Source organism: Panthera leo, chromosome A2, assembly GCF_018350215.1.
Source record: "Panthera leo isolate Ple1 chromosome A2, P.leo_Ple1_pat1.1, whole genome shotgun sequence".
Lineage (NCBI taxonomy): Eukaryota > Metazoa > Chordata > Mammalia > Carnivora > Felidae > Panthera > Panthera leo.
Window position 1 is genome coordinate 106,845,301 of NC_056680.1, and position 16,225 is coordinate 106,861,525.

Below are 16,225 nucleotides of genomic sequence, written 5' to 3' on the forward strand. Positions count from 1 at the left end.
AGATATAGATATAGATATAGATAGATATAATCATTTAATCCTCACCAAACTTTATGAAATAGGTATGCTGATCTAGAAAGCCTAAAAATAAAAGGAGAGAAAAAGCTATATAAGAAAATCATGAAAAATAAAATTGATGAATGATAAATATGAAGGAAAGTAGCAAAGTGAAAAGCAGTAAATGAGAAAAGAAGTCTCATTATACGTAAGCACGTATGTGTATTAAAAAGACATAAGGACTAAAAACACATGCCAACAATGGAAAAATAACATGATATGCCTAATGAAAATGAGCCCAAATCTAGTCAATGTACCTCTATCTACTAATAAATCACCAAGCAATACAGTACGAATGGAAAATTACATTCTACACAAATTACACCCTCATTATAATTTGATCACAGAGAATGCTGAGACTTTAACTTTGAGTAAAAGAGAAAAATAACCTACCAACTAGCAATATATGATCTTCCACACTAACATGTCACTGCCACCCCATCAACAAGTTTATGGCAACAAAGGCAAATGACGGAAAACTGTGGGAAGACAGAAGGAAGATCCTATGGTATTGGTGTACACTTCCTGTCTTAAAGGAATTTGAGTTTTCCCTCAGTTTCATTGCTTTAAAATGATTTATGGAACAATGAGACTATTTGTTTATTGAAGGTTTGGTAGAATTCCTCTATAATGTCATATGACACTGGTGTTTCCAGGGTGGTTCCTCCATAATTTTCCTTATTAGGAAATTGGATAAAGCAGTCTAACTCTATTGGGGTTAATTTCAGCAATCTGCCCTTCTCTGGGAAATTATCCATTTCATCTAGGTTTTCAAGTCTGTTTGCATAGAGATTTCTGAAGGAGTCTCTTTAAATTTATGTTTCAATGGTTATTCCTCCTTGTTATATTTCTTATTTTGAATATTTATGAACTCTTCTGTTTTCTCTTGATCAATTTAGCCAGTGGGTGGTTGGTTTGTTTTATACTATGAGTGATGTAAAAAGGCATAAAAACTAATCCTTTGCTGATGCTATTTTTTGTTGATGAAAACATTTTTTATGGTTGCTTTAAGATGACTTTTGTATTTTTTTATCCTAGAAATTTAAGAATGTTTATTGGGAAATCTATGAATATGATTCAGTCTTTACATAGTTCAAAGGAGGAAAAAAATCATGAATTAGAGAACTGTCAAATTTTTATAATAGAAATCACCATCCATTCCTGATTACAAAACACACAAAACTCTTAGTAAAATATAATACAAGAATGTTACTTAATATAATTTGTAATCATGATAAAATCATGCTAAATAGTGAAAGCCAGAGACATTTCTATTAATTAAAAAATAATGCAATAATTACTACTAACAGTACTTCCATTTACTCAAAAGTGTTAGCTAATATTGACTAGACAGCAAACTAAGCTGAAATATTTAAGCAATATGGACATTACCAAAGTCTCACAAAGTTATTCAGTGATTCTAAAATTTTTCATGAGTCACTCTTCTTTGAGAATCTAATAATTAATATTCTCCCGTGGGGGGAAAAAGGCCATATAATCTTCGAGGCCCCAAAATTTTTCGTGAAACGTTTTACTCCTTTGAAATTCAGTTATTATTTATGTATAATATAGAAATAGCATTACAGAGGCTTATTTCTCTTACGCACAATTTAAATCAAACAACTGATTACCATTTAAGAAAAGAAAGGGGAAATTAATACAAGTATACAATACAGCAAAAGTAAATTTTAATTATACTCAAAAGTGGTTTTCAAAAGGAATATGCTAAAATGTAGTTTACATATGTATTTGCAAATGTGGAAGAGTATGAGAATGACAATGCAATGAAACGTATTGTTTCTATTTAATCAGTTTCCTTTATTCTTATGGCCATATGTGCTGAAAATTCAGAAACAGAAATATACATGGAAACAAAACAAAACAAAACAAAATCAAGGCTCTCCTAGCTCACTTTGCCAAACATGTCTAAATTGTTGAGGAACATCAGAATTCTCTAAGAGTCTTCAAGGTGAATTTATGCTATAATTGCCTTTGTACTTATGCCAATTAAATAATATCTGTCTGGGTTTGTATCAAAGTGCTATTTATATCTGCAAGGAAACAATTGAGAAACCACCCTCAAGTTTGAGGTAATCGGAGCAGGTAATCTTCAAAAGAGTTTTCCAATGTTTCCAGGTGACTGAATATTTTAACTATCAGAGACAATAAAAACTGTCATTCTCAATTTCCAAGTCTTACAACACTTAAAAGAGTATATGGTTGAACATTTCCAACATTACGTAAAGGAGATTCAGAATATCTTAACAAAATACTATGTCTACATACAGGCTAATGAATTTGAAATTGTAATAGGTTAATGATCTTTCTGAACATTTAAAATATAAAATTGATTTAAGAAAGAGAAAATATGAATAAACCAAAAACTATAAAAAATGCTGAAAAATTCAAAACTTAAGTCCAAATAAAGCTCTAGATTAAGTAACTTAATTGTGATATCTTTCAACGGGGAGATCATGACCTGAGCTGAAGTCAGACAATTAACCAACTGAGCCACTCAAATGCCTCTGATCTGTGCATGCATTTTAAAGTTCCTTTGATGGGGCGCCTGGGTGTCTCAGTTGGTTAAGCGTCTGGTTTCGGCTCAGGTCATGATCTCACAGTTCTTGGGTTCAAGCCCCGCATCGGGCTCTGTGCTGACAGCTCAAAGCCTGGAACCTGCTCTGGATTCAGTGCCTCCCTCTCTCTCTTCCCCTTCCCTGCTCACACCCTGTCTCTCTCTCTCCCTCTCTCAAAAATAAATAAACATTAAAAAAATAATAAAGTTCATTTGAGTTGCCAGGACATCTAAAACCTAATTCAGATAATAGAAAGTTATTATATGAATATACGAGGAAGTTAAAAAAAATGAAAGAGCTAAACAATCAAACCTCACAAAAGAATAAGAACTGGTAATCAGCATAAAATTCAGCACTACTGGCCCATTTACTTTGACCTATCCATGGCAGATATTGACTGCTGCCTAATCTAGCACCTCTTATTTATACCAACCACTTATGGCTTTTCCAGTCTACTTTTGTGTTAATGAATTTCACTCTCTTTGTAAATTTTGAATTCAAATGCTTCTTGAGAAGAGCTGACAAAACAAAAAAAGTAATTTGGTAAGTCAATATCCATTATTGGTCACCGAGATTGAATAGAACTTGTATTTTTTTTTTTTTCCCTACAGGCTCCATATGCACAGGGCACATATTCAATCTATCAATAATATAAGTTTATATGCACATACCTATATATCTCAAAAATTACACATATATATACACCAAAGTTTATAAATAAAAAGATTATATAGTAATAAATATAAATCTTAAATCTAAATAAAATTGTAAATAAATTCTAAGCAACTTAAATCAAACATCATGAAGAACGAGATTTAGCCTGTCAATTAAATAATTATTATCATAAAATCACTACATTATGTCCCAGGCAACTGGAAAAACTATTCACAATTACCATTTGGTAATTTCAATCATATTGTCATTAGGGAATTCAATCACACTGTTCCTAATTAAGTTATTTAGAAATAATAAAAAAAAGAAATCCCCTTAAACTAAGAGCTAATATAGTAATAGATTTGTTCACATTAAAATCAGAAGGTTTTAGCCAATAGTATTATTTAGTCATTTGAAACATCTGGCAAATAAATAAATGAATAAAAACTGTGTGTTACCAATGGGAAGGAAGAAACTAAATTTTTGGTTTTTTTTATTGGTGCAAATAATGTATCTGAGTTATTCTGTGTAGAAATCCAAAGCAATGATTTGGAATACAATAAAAATTAATGACTGATTTCAGTAAAGTGGATGTGGATCATGATTAGGTTTGGCAAACTACCACCTGCTAACCAAATCAGTCCACTATCATTTTTGTAAGTGAAATTTTAACGGAGCACAACCACGCCCATTCATTTAGGTATAATCTATGAAAACTTTTATGAACAGAAATGAGTAGTTGTGTAGAGTAGAGTAGAGTCAAGTACTCTATGGTCTGCCAAACCCTAAGATATTTAATATCTGGCCCTTTGCAGAAAATGTGCACTGACCCTTGATAAAGATAAATATTTCATAATAAAAATATTTTAGCCAGCAATTAAGAGTTCCATAAAGAGATAATAAAGAAAGATACTGGGAGAAAAAAATTTCTCAGACCTGAAGGAGATGGTTTTCCAAACTGCACAGGTTCACTGATTACTTTGTATAACACAGGAAGAAACCCATCACAGCAGGCCAGACATGATCACATTAACACTTGAGACCTACATTCAGATCCTAGAAACTTTCAAAGAAGAAAAAAGGATGCATAAAATATTTTGCATCTTATTCCTCAAGATCAACTTAGGAAACTAAAGACCTGATAAAATAATTCCACTCTATATATTCAGTATAAAGTCAAGTCATGCTTGACTTTAAATCTTTTACTTCTGAGATCTTTGAGAATATACTCCATCAAAATTAGAGAATAAATACTAAAAAGAGAAGACATGAGATAAAGAGGATCTGACAGAGAAGAGAGGGGAAGATAATTCCCAGGATGGTGAAAAAAATGGTAATTTTCCAAAGCCGTATGTACAGTAGGCTTTGTGAATAAATGGGCCAGATGGGAGCAGGGGACAAAGAGGTCTAGGCCGGATATATCAAGGGAGAAATAATGAAACTTATAGATGCATATGGAGTATCTGGCCGTATCGAAAATAATTGTGCAGTTCTGTCAGGACATTTGGGTGCTTGAGTTACTGATAAATAATAGGGGAAAAAAAGCAATTGAAGAGAATGAGGTAACTCCAGGATGAAGAAAAACTCATACAAGCAATGAAGTGTTAGTGTGTTTAGTAGAGAAATGAAGTGTGAAAGTTCTGACAATGGCCCAACTGACAGCAATATCTAAAAAACCATAAAAATGTAAACAATGAAGTTTGAGTTAACCAGGAAACTGGGTATTAGTATTTTAGAAGAATGGCTATAGATGTGGAGTCACAAAGGGAGGAAGAACTGTATGAGTGAAATCCTCCTCTTCTAGGAGTCAATAAGTAATGCCCAACAGTGAAATCTCCAGAAATAGCTCTATAAGTTATATTACAGATGCAGAGATAGTTTTCTTTTTAAGAAAGAGGAAGATGGAGGTATAAGCAAAGTAGTAACTAGTGATGGCAAAAAAAGGCATTTTTATCATCAGCTTTATAGAACCACTGGATATTTAAAAACAAGAAAGAATTGGTCAATTACACCAAAGCAATTTCTTCCTTCCTTCCTTCCTTCCTTCCTTCCTTCCTTCCTTCCTTCCTTCCTTCCTTCTTCCTTCTTTCCTTCCTTCCTTCCTTCCTTCCTTCCCTCCCTTTCATCTCTCTTTTTCTCTCTTTCTTTCAAGACAGAGAATACTTTATTCAAACCCATCAGAGAAATGGAGACAGCTTAGGTCTGTAACAACTGTTGTATTTTAAAGTACAGGTCAGTAATTGTATATGAGACCATACACTGCTACATACAAATTAAATAATCAGATCACAACTTTTCAATGTTTAAAACAGAATAAGCTTCCAGGTAAAAACAGTACCTTTGTGACATTTTTAACTTCAGTTTTCCTCTCTTTCTTCCTCATCCTCTCCTTCAACAGAGTCCACACTAGCCTCTTCATATCCTTCTTAAGGGCAGCTACACCCTCATGGGTCTTAGAAAACTTTCCTTCCTCCATGATCTCACCCACATACCAGGGAACAAAGGCATGCTAGGCACACATTTTGTCAAACTTGTGGTCCAGGTGAACCCAGTCCTCTGCAATGACTGTGATTGTTCAGCATCCACAATCTCACTGTACTTTGGCCAGGTCTCTACCAGGTACCATAGGGGAAGGGTGGTAATTAATACCAACTCTGAAGCCACTGGAGCTCCAGTCTACAAACTGGATGGTATGTTTGGTCTTAATGATGGCCATGGCAGCACCGACATATTTGGGAACCATGTTGCCATGATACAATAGGCAGCAAGCCATGTAATTACCATGGCAAGGGTCATATTTCACCGTTTACTTGGCTGGCCCAAAACACTCACTGGTGATCTTTGCTATAGAAAGCTGTTCACAGTAGGCCTTCTCAGGAGAGAAGGCAGGGGCATATGTGGCCAGAGAGAAGTGGATATGGGGATAGGGCACCAGATTAGTTTAGAATTCTGTTATATCAACATTCAGAGCCCATCAAATCTGATCTGAGAGAAGCAGTGATGGAGGACACTGTTTGGCTTATCAGCCTATTCAGGTTAACATAAGTTGTTTTCCAGGCAATAAAGCTCCCAGCAGGCATTGCCGATCTGTACATCAGCCTGGCCAATGTGGTTGGAGATGTACTCACACATGGTTGTTGCTTTATGTCTGCTGCTCCATTAAGCAGATGGCGGAGAGGAAGAAGAGAGATTGCTACTTATCCCAGCACAGCTTTTAGGCAGTTGGTGTAGGAGAACCTGCCACAGGTTCTATATTTAAAAGGCCTATGTATAACCAGAACTTACCCATTTACTAACTGTAACTAAATAAACTTCCATGTGTCTGAATTTTTTTTCCTTCTTAAAATAGAGATAATAGAGGTAACTATCTAAAAGAGGCATGAAAGTGGTGCCTGGGTGGCTCAGCTGGTTAAGCGTCCCTCTTCAGCTCAGCTCATGATCTCATGGTTCCTGAGTTCAAGCCTCGAATCAGGCTCTCTGCTATCAGCACAGAGCCTGCCTTGGATCCTCTGTCTCCCTCTCTCTGCCCCTCCCCTGCTCTCTCCCTCTCAAAAATAAAAACATTAAAAATTTAAAAAAAAAATAAAGAGCTGATAAAAGATGCATGAAAGATGGCGAATGCACTAATAGATGTAAGGTACTTAATTATATAGCAACTATAGGTTCTTTTACAATATTATTAACTATATTCCATGTGCTGTGCTTTTTGTCTCTGTGACTTATTTTATAACTTGAAGTTTGTACTACTTAATTTCTTTCACCTATTTCACCTATCTTCTATACATCTCCCCTCTGGCAACCATCATTTTTTTTCAATTTTATTTTAATTTTTATTATTACTATTTTTTTCTTTCCAAGTTTTTATTTAAATATCAGTTAGTTAATGTACAGTGTAATGTTAGTTTCAGGTGTAGAATTTTGTGATACATCATTTATATACAACACCTGGTACTCATTACAAGTGCCCTCTTTAATCCTTATCGCCTATTAAACCTATTCCCCCCACTTCCTCTCTGGTAACCATCAGTTTATTCTCTATAGCTGAGTCTGTTTCTTGGTTTCCTCTCTTTCCCCCCTGCTGCTATTTGTTTTGTTCCTTGAGTTCTATATACAATCATATGGTATTTGTCTTCATCAGTCTGACTTATTTCACTTACCATAATACCCTCTAGTTCAATCTATATAGTCACAAATGGCAAGATCTCATTGTTTTTTTATGGCTGAATAATATTCCATTGTGTGTATGTGTGTGTGTGTGTGTGTGTGTATGTGTATACACATACACACCACATCTTTATCAATTCACCTCCTGATAGACTGGGCTGCTTCTGTACCTTTGCTATTATAAATAATGCCGCAATAAACATAGAAGTGCATACATCTTTTTGCATTAGTGGTTTTCATTTTCTCTGGGTAAATACCCAGTAGTGGAACTATTGGATCACATGGTAATTCTGTTTTTAAATTTTGAGAAACCTCCATACTGTTTTCCACAGTGATTTCACCAATTGACCTCACCACCAGTACTCAAAGGTTCCCTTTTCTCCACATATTCATCAAGACTTATTATTTGATACTAGTCATTCTGATGGATGTGAGGTAATATCTCATTGTGGCTTTTATTTGCATTCCCCTGATGATTAGAGACACTGAGCATCTTTCCAAGTGTACACTGGCCATCTGCATGTCTATGGAAAAACCTATCTGTTCAGGTCCTCTGCCAATACCCAGTACGGGAACTAATGCATCATATGATATTTGTTTTGATTTTTTTTTAAGGCATCTCCATACTTCTTTCCACACTGGCTTTACCAACTTACATCCCCATCAACAGTGTATGAGGGTTCCTTCTTTTCCATATCCTTGCCCACATTTATTTCTTGTCTTTTTGATACTAGTCATTCTGAATGGTGTGAGATCATATCTAGTTGTGATTTTGATTTGCATTTCCCTGATGATCAGTGATGTTGAGTATCTTTATTTTTTTGAGCATCTTTTCATGTGTCCATTGGCCATCTATAGGTCTTCTTTGGGGGAAAAAGGGGCTATTCAGGTCCTCTGCCCATTTTTAATTGGATTTTTCAAGTATTGAGTTATATAATTTCTTTATGTATTTTGGAAAGTAACACTTTATCATATATATATCATTTGCAAATATCTTCTCCCATTTAGTAGGTTGCCTTTTTGCTTTGTTGTTGGAACATTACAATTTTTAAAAGTAAATATAAATGAGAAAAGTGTCTCCCACAATAACATTACAAAGAAGTAATCTGTATTGTAATGTACAAGACATATACAAAGGGTTAGCAAGTTGATTTGAAAAATTCAGAAAATTAAATCATTTAGTCCATTTAGTCCATTTAAAATTGTTATTATTCTAATAATATAAATTATGTTTTCCATGCTATTGAAGAAGACTATTTTATTTGGATATAAATTCACACAAGGTATTTATGAAGAGGATTAAAGTAATTTTCATGAAATTTGATAGACTTTTAGAAGACCATTGGCTCTTAGATATTTTCTCTTAGGGCAAAAATGCTAGGCTCATGTATAAAAGAAAGAGGTGTTGACAACATCAGAATTTTGAGTAATTTTAGCAATGTTTCTAAGGACCTACTTTTTCCAATTCAGCCTTTTAAAAAGACTTCATATTTTCTGTCATTGCTGTATCATATATATCATTGTCTATCTGCAGCTATGAGATATAATTCCCATTGTGTCATTAATATTTATGAACAATTATTGGTTTTTCAAACCTTAATATTCGTTTGATGAAATGGGGAGGGGTATATGGAGAAGTGCTTTAAAAATATGTACATGCACCCACAAGCTTGGTCCAGATATAAAAACTTAAATGTGTATGAAATAGTCTGAACTGTAAGGAAAGCAAAATAGTTTGTAAACCTTCCCTTCTTCTCCAAAATGGAATGGTTTTATGAATATAAATTGACCTCAGGGTGCCTTGGTGGCTCAGGCGGTTAAGCGTCTGACTTCAACTTAGGTCATGATCTTGTGTTCGTGAATTCGAGTCCCATATCAGGCTTGCTGCTGCCAGCAGAGACCCTGCTTCAGATCCTCTGCCCCTTCTCTCTCTGCCCCTCCCCCGCTTGTGCTCTCTCTCTTTCTCTCACCCTCTCTCAAAAAATGAAAACATTAAAGATTCCTCCAGGTGGCAGGGCTCCAAGGAGAGGTGGCTAACCACAGCTGAGCCCTCCACCGACTCACAGGGTTTCTGCTTGGGTGATGGAGTCAGTCAAACCTGAGTTCATGAGCTGTGGCTCAGAATGTTAGTGAAGAGGGGCTGAGACATGAATATTTTCAGGATATTCTCTGGAGGATGTAGTGTGAAGGCAGCCATCTATCTGCAAGCCAAGAAGAGAAGCCTCACGGGGAACCAAATTGGTCGGCACCTTCATCTTGGGCTTCCCAGCCTCTAGATGGCTCAACCTGAAAGATCCAAGCATCTGGACTGAGAAAGAAAAGGGGTTTCCTCAGAGGAAATTCCAGCCCTGTCCCAGACTGTTATAGAACCAGGCTGGAACGCTGGCAGAAAAACCAAGCAGCACTCGGAGATCTTGGTGGATTGGAGATTTATTTAACACCGGCTGGCTCAGAAGAGACTGGTTCTCCAAAAATCTGAGCGCCAAATGCAAATGGGGAGGTCTGAATGCAGCCCTACCCACCAAAACAAGTTACTCCAGACAGCACAGGGGAAGAGCCCTGCAGTTCTGCGTCACTCCAGGGACTATCCAAAATGATGAAATGGAGGAATTCTCCTCAAAAGAAACTCCAGGAAGTAGCGACAGCTAATGAACTGATCAAAAACGATTTAAGCAATATAACAGAAAGTGAATTTAGAATAATAGTCATAAAATTAATCGCTGGGCATGAAAAAAGTACAAAGGACAGCAGAGAATCTATTGCTACAGAGATCAAGGGACTAAGAAACAGTCAGGAGGAGCTAAAAAATGCTATATATGAGCTGCAAAATAAAATGGAGGTGACCACAGCTCGGATTGAAGAGGCAGAGGAGAGAATAGGTGAACTAGAAGATAATATTATGGAAAAAGAGGAATCTGAGAAAAAGATAAATAGAGGAATATGAGGGGAAAATTAGAGAACAAAGTGATGTGATGAAACGCAATAATATACGTATAATAGGGATTCCAGAGGAGGAAGAGAGAGAGAAAGGTGCTGAAGGTTTACTTGAAGAAATCATAGCTGAGAACTTCCCTGATCTGGGGAAGGAAAAAGGCATTGAAATCCAAGATGCACAGAGATCTCCCTTCAGATGTTACTTGAATCGATCTTCTGCATGACATATCATAGTCCAACTGGCAAAATACAAGGATAAAGAGAAAATTCTGAAAGCAGCTAGGAATAAACATGCTGTAACATATAAAGGGAGACTGATAAGACTAGTGATGGATCTATCTCCTGAAACTTGGCAAGCCAGAAAGGAATGGCAGGAAATCTTCAATGTGATGAACAGAAAAAAATATGCAGCCGAGAATCCTCTATCCAGCAAGTCTGTCATTTAGAATAGAAGGAGAGATAAGGGTCCTCCCAAACAAAAACTGAAGGAATTCATCATGACTAAACCACCCCTATAAGAGATCTTAAGGGGTAGCCTGTGAGACAAATTACCAGAGACATTGCTACAAGCATGTAGCATGTAGCATCGCTACAAGCATGACCTACAGACATCACAATGACTCTAAAGCCATATCTTTCTATAATAACACTGAATGTAAATGGACTAAATGCTCCAACCAAAATGCATAGGGTATCAGAATGGATAAAAAAAAAAAACAAGACCCATCTATTTGCTGTCTACAAGAGACTCATTTTAGACCTGAGGACACCTTCAGACTGAAAGCAAGAGGATGGAGAACTATCTATCATGCTACTAGACTCAAAAGAAAGCTGCAGTAGCCATACTTATATCAGACAAACTAGACTTTAAATTAAAGGCTGTAACAAGAGATGAAGAAGGGCATTATATAATAATAATATATTAATATAATAATTACAGGGTCTATCCATTAGGAAGAGCTAACAATTATAAATGTTTATGTGCTGAATATGGGAGCCCCCAAATACATAAAACAATCACAAACATAAGCAACCTTATTGATAAGAATGTGGTCATTGCAGGGGACTTTAATACTCCACTTACAACAATGAATAGATCATCTAGACACAGGACCAATAAAGAAACAAGGGCCCTGAATGAAACATTGGATCAGATGGACTTGACAGATATATTTAGAACTCTGCATCCCAAAGCAACAGAATGTACTTTCTTCTTGAGTGCACATGGAACATTCTCAAAGATAGATCACATACTGGGTCACAAAACAGCCCTTAATAAGTATACAAGAATTGAGAACATAACATGCATACTTTCAGACCAAATGCTATGAAGCTTGAAATCAACCACAGGAAAAGTCTGGAAAACCTCCAAAAGCATGGAGGTTAAAGAATACCCTACTAAAGAATGAATGGGTCAACCAGGCAATTAGAGAAGAAATTTAAAAATATATGGAAACAAATGAAAATGAAAATACAACAATCCAAACGCTTTGGGATGCAGCGAAGGCAGTCCTGGGAGGAAAATACATTGCAATCCAGGCCTATCTCAAGAAGCAAGAAAAATCCCAAATACAAAATCTAACAGAACACCTAAAAGAACTAGAAGCAGAACAGCAAAGACATCCCCCAACCCAGCAGAAGGAGAGAAATAATAAAGATCAGAGCAGAAATAAACAATATAGAATCTAAAAAAACTGTAGAGCAGATCAATGAAACCAAAAGTTGTTTGTTTTTTGTTTTTTTTTGTTTTTTTTTAAATAAACAAAGTTGATAAACCTCTAGCCAGGCTTCTCAAAAAAAAAAAGGGGGGGGGAGATGACCAAATAGATAAAATCATGAATGAAAATGGAATTATTACAACCAATCCCTCAGAAATACAAGCAATTATCAGGGAATAAAATGAAAAACTATATGCCAACAAACTGGACAACCTGGAAGAAATGGACAAATTCCTAAACACCCACACACTTCCAAAACTCAAACAGAAAGAAATAGAAAATTTGAACAGACCCATACCCAGCAAAAAAATTGAATCAGTTATCAAAAATCTCCCAACAAATAAGAGTCCAGGACCAGATGGCTTCCCAGGGGAATTGTACCAGACATTTAAAGCAGAGATAATACCTATCCTTCTCAAGCTATTCCAAAAAATAGAAAGGGAAGGAAAACTTCCAGACTCATTCTATGAAGCCAGCATTACCTTGATTCCTAAACCAGACAGAGACACAGTAAAAAAAGAGAACTACAGGCCATATCCCTGATGTATATGGATGCAAAAATTCTCAATAAGATACTAGCAAATCGAATTCAACAGCATATAGACAGAATTATTCACCATGATCAAGTGGGATTCATTCCTGGGCTGCAGGGCTGGTTCAACATTCACAAATCAATCAATGTGATACATCACATTAATAAAAGAAAAGATAAGAACCATATGATCCTGTCAATCGATGCAGAAAAAGCATCTGACAAAATTCAGCATCCTTTCTAAATAAAAACCCTCGAGAGAGTTGGGATAGAAGGAACATACTTAAAGATCATAAAAGCCATTTATGAAAAGCCCACAGCTAATATCATCCTCTATGGGAAAAAACTGAGAGCTTTCCTCCCTGATATCAGGACCATGACAGGGATGTCCACTGTCACCACTGTTGTTTAACATAGTGTTGGAAGTACTAGCATCAGCAATCAGACAACAAAAGGAAATCAAAGGTATCAAAATTGGCAAAGATGAAGTCAAGCTTTCACTTTTTGCAGATGACATGATATTATACATGGAAAATCCAATAGACTCCACCAAAAGTCTGCTAGAATTGATACATGAATTCAGCAAAGTCACAGGATACAAAATCAATGTCCAGAAATCAGTTGCATTCTTATACACTAATAATGAAGCAACAGAAAGACAAATAAAGAAATTGATCCCATTCCCAATTGCACCAAGAAGCATAAAATACCTAGGAATAAACCTAACCAAAGATGTAAAAGATCTGTAGGCTGAAAAGTATAGAAAGCTTATGAAGGAAATTGAAGAAGATATAAAGAAATTAAAAAACATTCCGTGTTCATGGATTGGAAGAATAAATATTGTTAAATGTCAATACTACCCAAAGCAATCTACACATTCAATGCAATCCCAATAAAAATTGCACCAGCATTCTTCCCGAAGCTAGAACAAGCAATCCTACAATTTGTATGGAACCACAAAAGGCCCCGAAGAGCCAAAGTAATTTTGAAGAAGACCAAAGCAGGAGGCATCACAATCCCAGTCTTTAGCCTCTACTAAAAAGCTGTAATCATCAAGACAGCATGGTATTGGCACAAAAACAGACACATAGACCAATGGAATAGAATAGAAACCCAAGAACTAGACCCACAAAAGTATGGCCAACTAATCTTTGACAAAGCAGGAAAGAATATCCAATGGGAAAAAGACAGTCTCTTTAACAAATGGTGCTGGGAGAACTGGACAGCAACATGCAGAAAAATGAAACTAGACCACTTCTTACACCATTCACAAAAACAAACTCAAAATGGATAAAGGGCCTCAATGTGAGACAGGAAACCATCAAAACCCTAGAGGAGAAAGCAGGAAAAAAACTCTCTGACCTCAGCCGCAGCAATTTCTTAATCGATACATCCCCAAAGGCAAGGGAATTAAAAGCAAAAATGAACTTTTGGGACCTCATGAAGATAAAAAGCTTCTGCACAGCAAAGGAAACAATCAACAAAACTAAAAGGCAACCAACGGAATGGGAAAAGATATTTGCAAATGACATATTGGACAAAGGGATAGTATCCAAAATCTATAAAGAGCTCACCAAACTCCACACCCGAAAAACAAATAATCCAGTGAAGAAATGGGCAGAAAACATGAATAGACACGTCTCTAAAGAAGACATCCGGATGGCCAACAGGCACATGAAAAGATGTTCAACGTCGCTCCTCATCAGGGAAATACAAATCAAAACCACACTCAGATATCACCTCACGCCAGTCAGAGCGGCCAAAATGAACAAATCAGGAGAGTACAGATGCTGGAGAGGATGTGGAGAAACGGGAACCCTCTTGCACTGTTGATGGGAATGCAAACTGGTGCAGCCACTCTGGAAAACACTGTGGAGGTTCCTCAGAAAATTAAAAATAGACCTACCCTCTGACCCAGCAATAGCACTGCTAGGAATTTACCCAAGGGATACAGGAGTGCTGATGCATAGGGGCACTTGTACCCCAAAGTTTATAGCAGCACTTTCAACAATAGCCGAATTATGGAAAGAGCCTAAATGTGCATCAACTGACAAATGGATAAAGAAATTGTGGTTTATATACACAATGGAATACTACATAGCAATGAGAAAGAATGAAATATGGCCTTTTGTAGCAACGTGGATGGAACTGGAGAGTGTGATGCTAAGTGAAATAAGCCATAGAGAGAAAGACAGATACCATATGTTTTCACTCTTATGTGGATCCTGAGAAACTTAACAGAAGTCCATGGGGGAGGGGAAGAAAAAAAAAGAGGTTAGATAGGGAGACAGCCAAAGTTAAGAGACTCTTAAAAACTGAGAACAAACTAAGGGTTGATGGGGGTGGGAGGGAGGAGAGAGTAGGTGATGTGTATTGAAGAGGGCACCTGTTGGGATGAGCACTGGGTGTTGTATGGAAACCAATTCGATAATACATTTAATATTTTAAAAAATAAATAAAAATAAACAAATAAATAATAAACATAGAAACATTAACGAAAAAGAAAAAGAAACTGACCCTCATAGCAACCATTAACTTTCCTTATAAATTGAGGAATTTAACCACTCAGTGTAGTGACATCGATATAATTTACAATCACAAAGTAATTTTCCCAAATACTAGCGCTGTGCCCTCTCCAAAAACCCTACAACATTTGTACTTATGAAAATGTCCTGGCCTAAACAATAAAATGTCTAAAAGAGCATGCGATTTACTTTGCAGTTCAACCTTGCCCTCTTTATTACTATCTATAAACAGGTTAGCGGCGAACTCCTCCAGAGTTTAATTGCAAAAGCTTCCCACTTTTCTAAGAGGCCTGATAAATTTTACAATCTTGTGGAGAAAACAGTGATAAAAAAAATTCGCCACATTTTTTATGCACAGGTGATCCTGTGCAGGGACACAGGGACACAGTATATATCTACTTACAAGGTATTTTAAATTAATCTCCAAAAGTTACCCTTTCAAAATATTTCAGTGATCAAGAAGACACATTATGTAGGGATAATTTAGGAGTTTCTTGCCAGAGAGGGGGAAAACAGTGACTAACAGGACATAAAACAAGTTTTGCTGGAGACACTTGGCAGACATGTACATTACAGGTAATTATGGGCAGTAGACATATTAGGCGAGATGATGATAATTGGTAGGGCAAAACTGGAGCAGCAGAGGCATCCCAGGGAAACAGAGGAAGCATATCATATCAGAGTGCTTACAAGTCCTGTGTGGAGCCCTGATGGATTTGAATCCAAGCTGTGTCACTTACTAGCTATGTACTAAACAATTAATTTACCCACTGTATGCTTTAGTTGTGTCATCTGTAAAATAGAGACAATGATAGTCCCCATTTCTTAGAATTATAGTGAAAAACAAATTCACTCCAGTATGTGTAGCAAAGTTCCTGATTCAATGAGTAAGAGTTATGCTTTTCTTAGAAGCAGCACTAAGAAAGAGCATCCAGGTGGGCAACCAAAGAGATAGATTACTTGCCCCTCAATTTTGTCCAGGTATGTATCTGATGATTATTTCATTACCACCCAACTGCTGCACAATGGCCTTTTGAGATTATTTCACATCTGTGTGAAATACTT

General features: G+C 36.3%; 1 pseudogene; it reads right to left on the reverse strand.

The window, feature by feature from the left end:
* Nucleotides 1-5,644: 5,644 nt before the first annotated feature.
* Nucleotides 5,645-6,367, reverse strand: LOC122213185 (annotated as a pseudogene).
* Nucleotides 6,368-16,225: the final 9,858 nt, after the last annotated feature.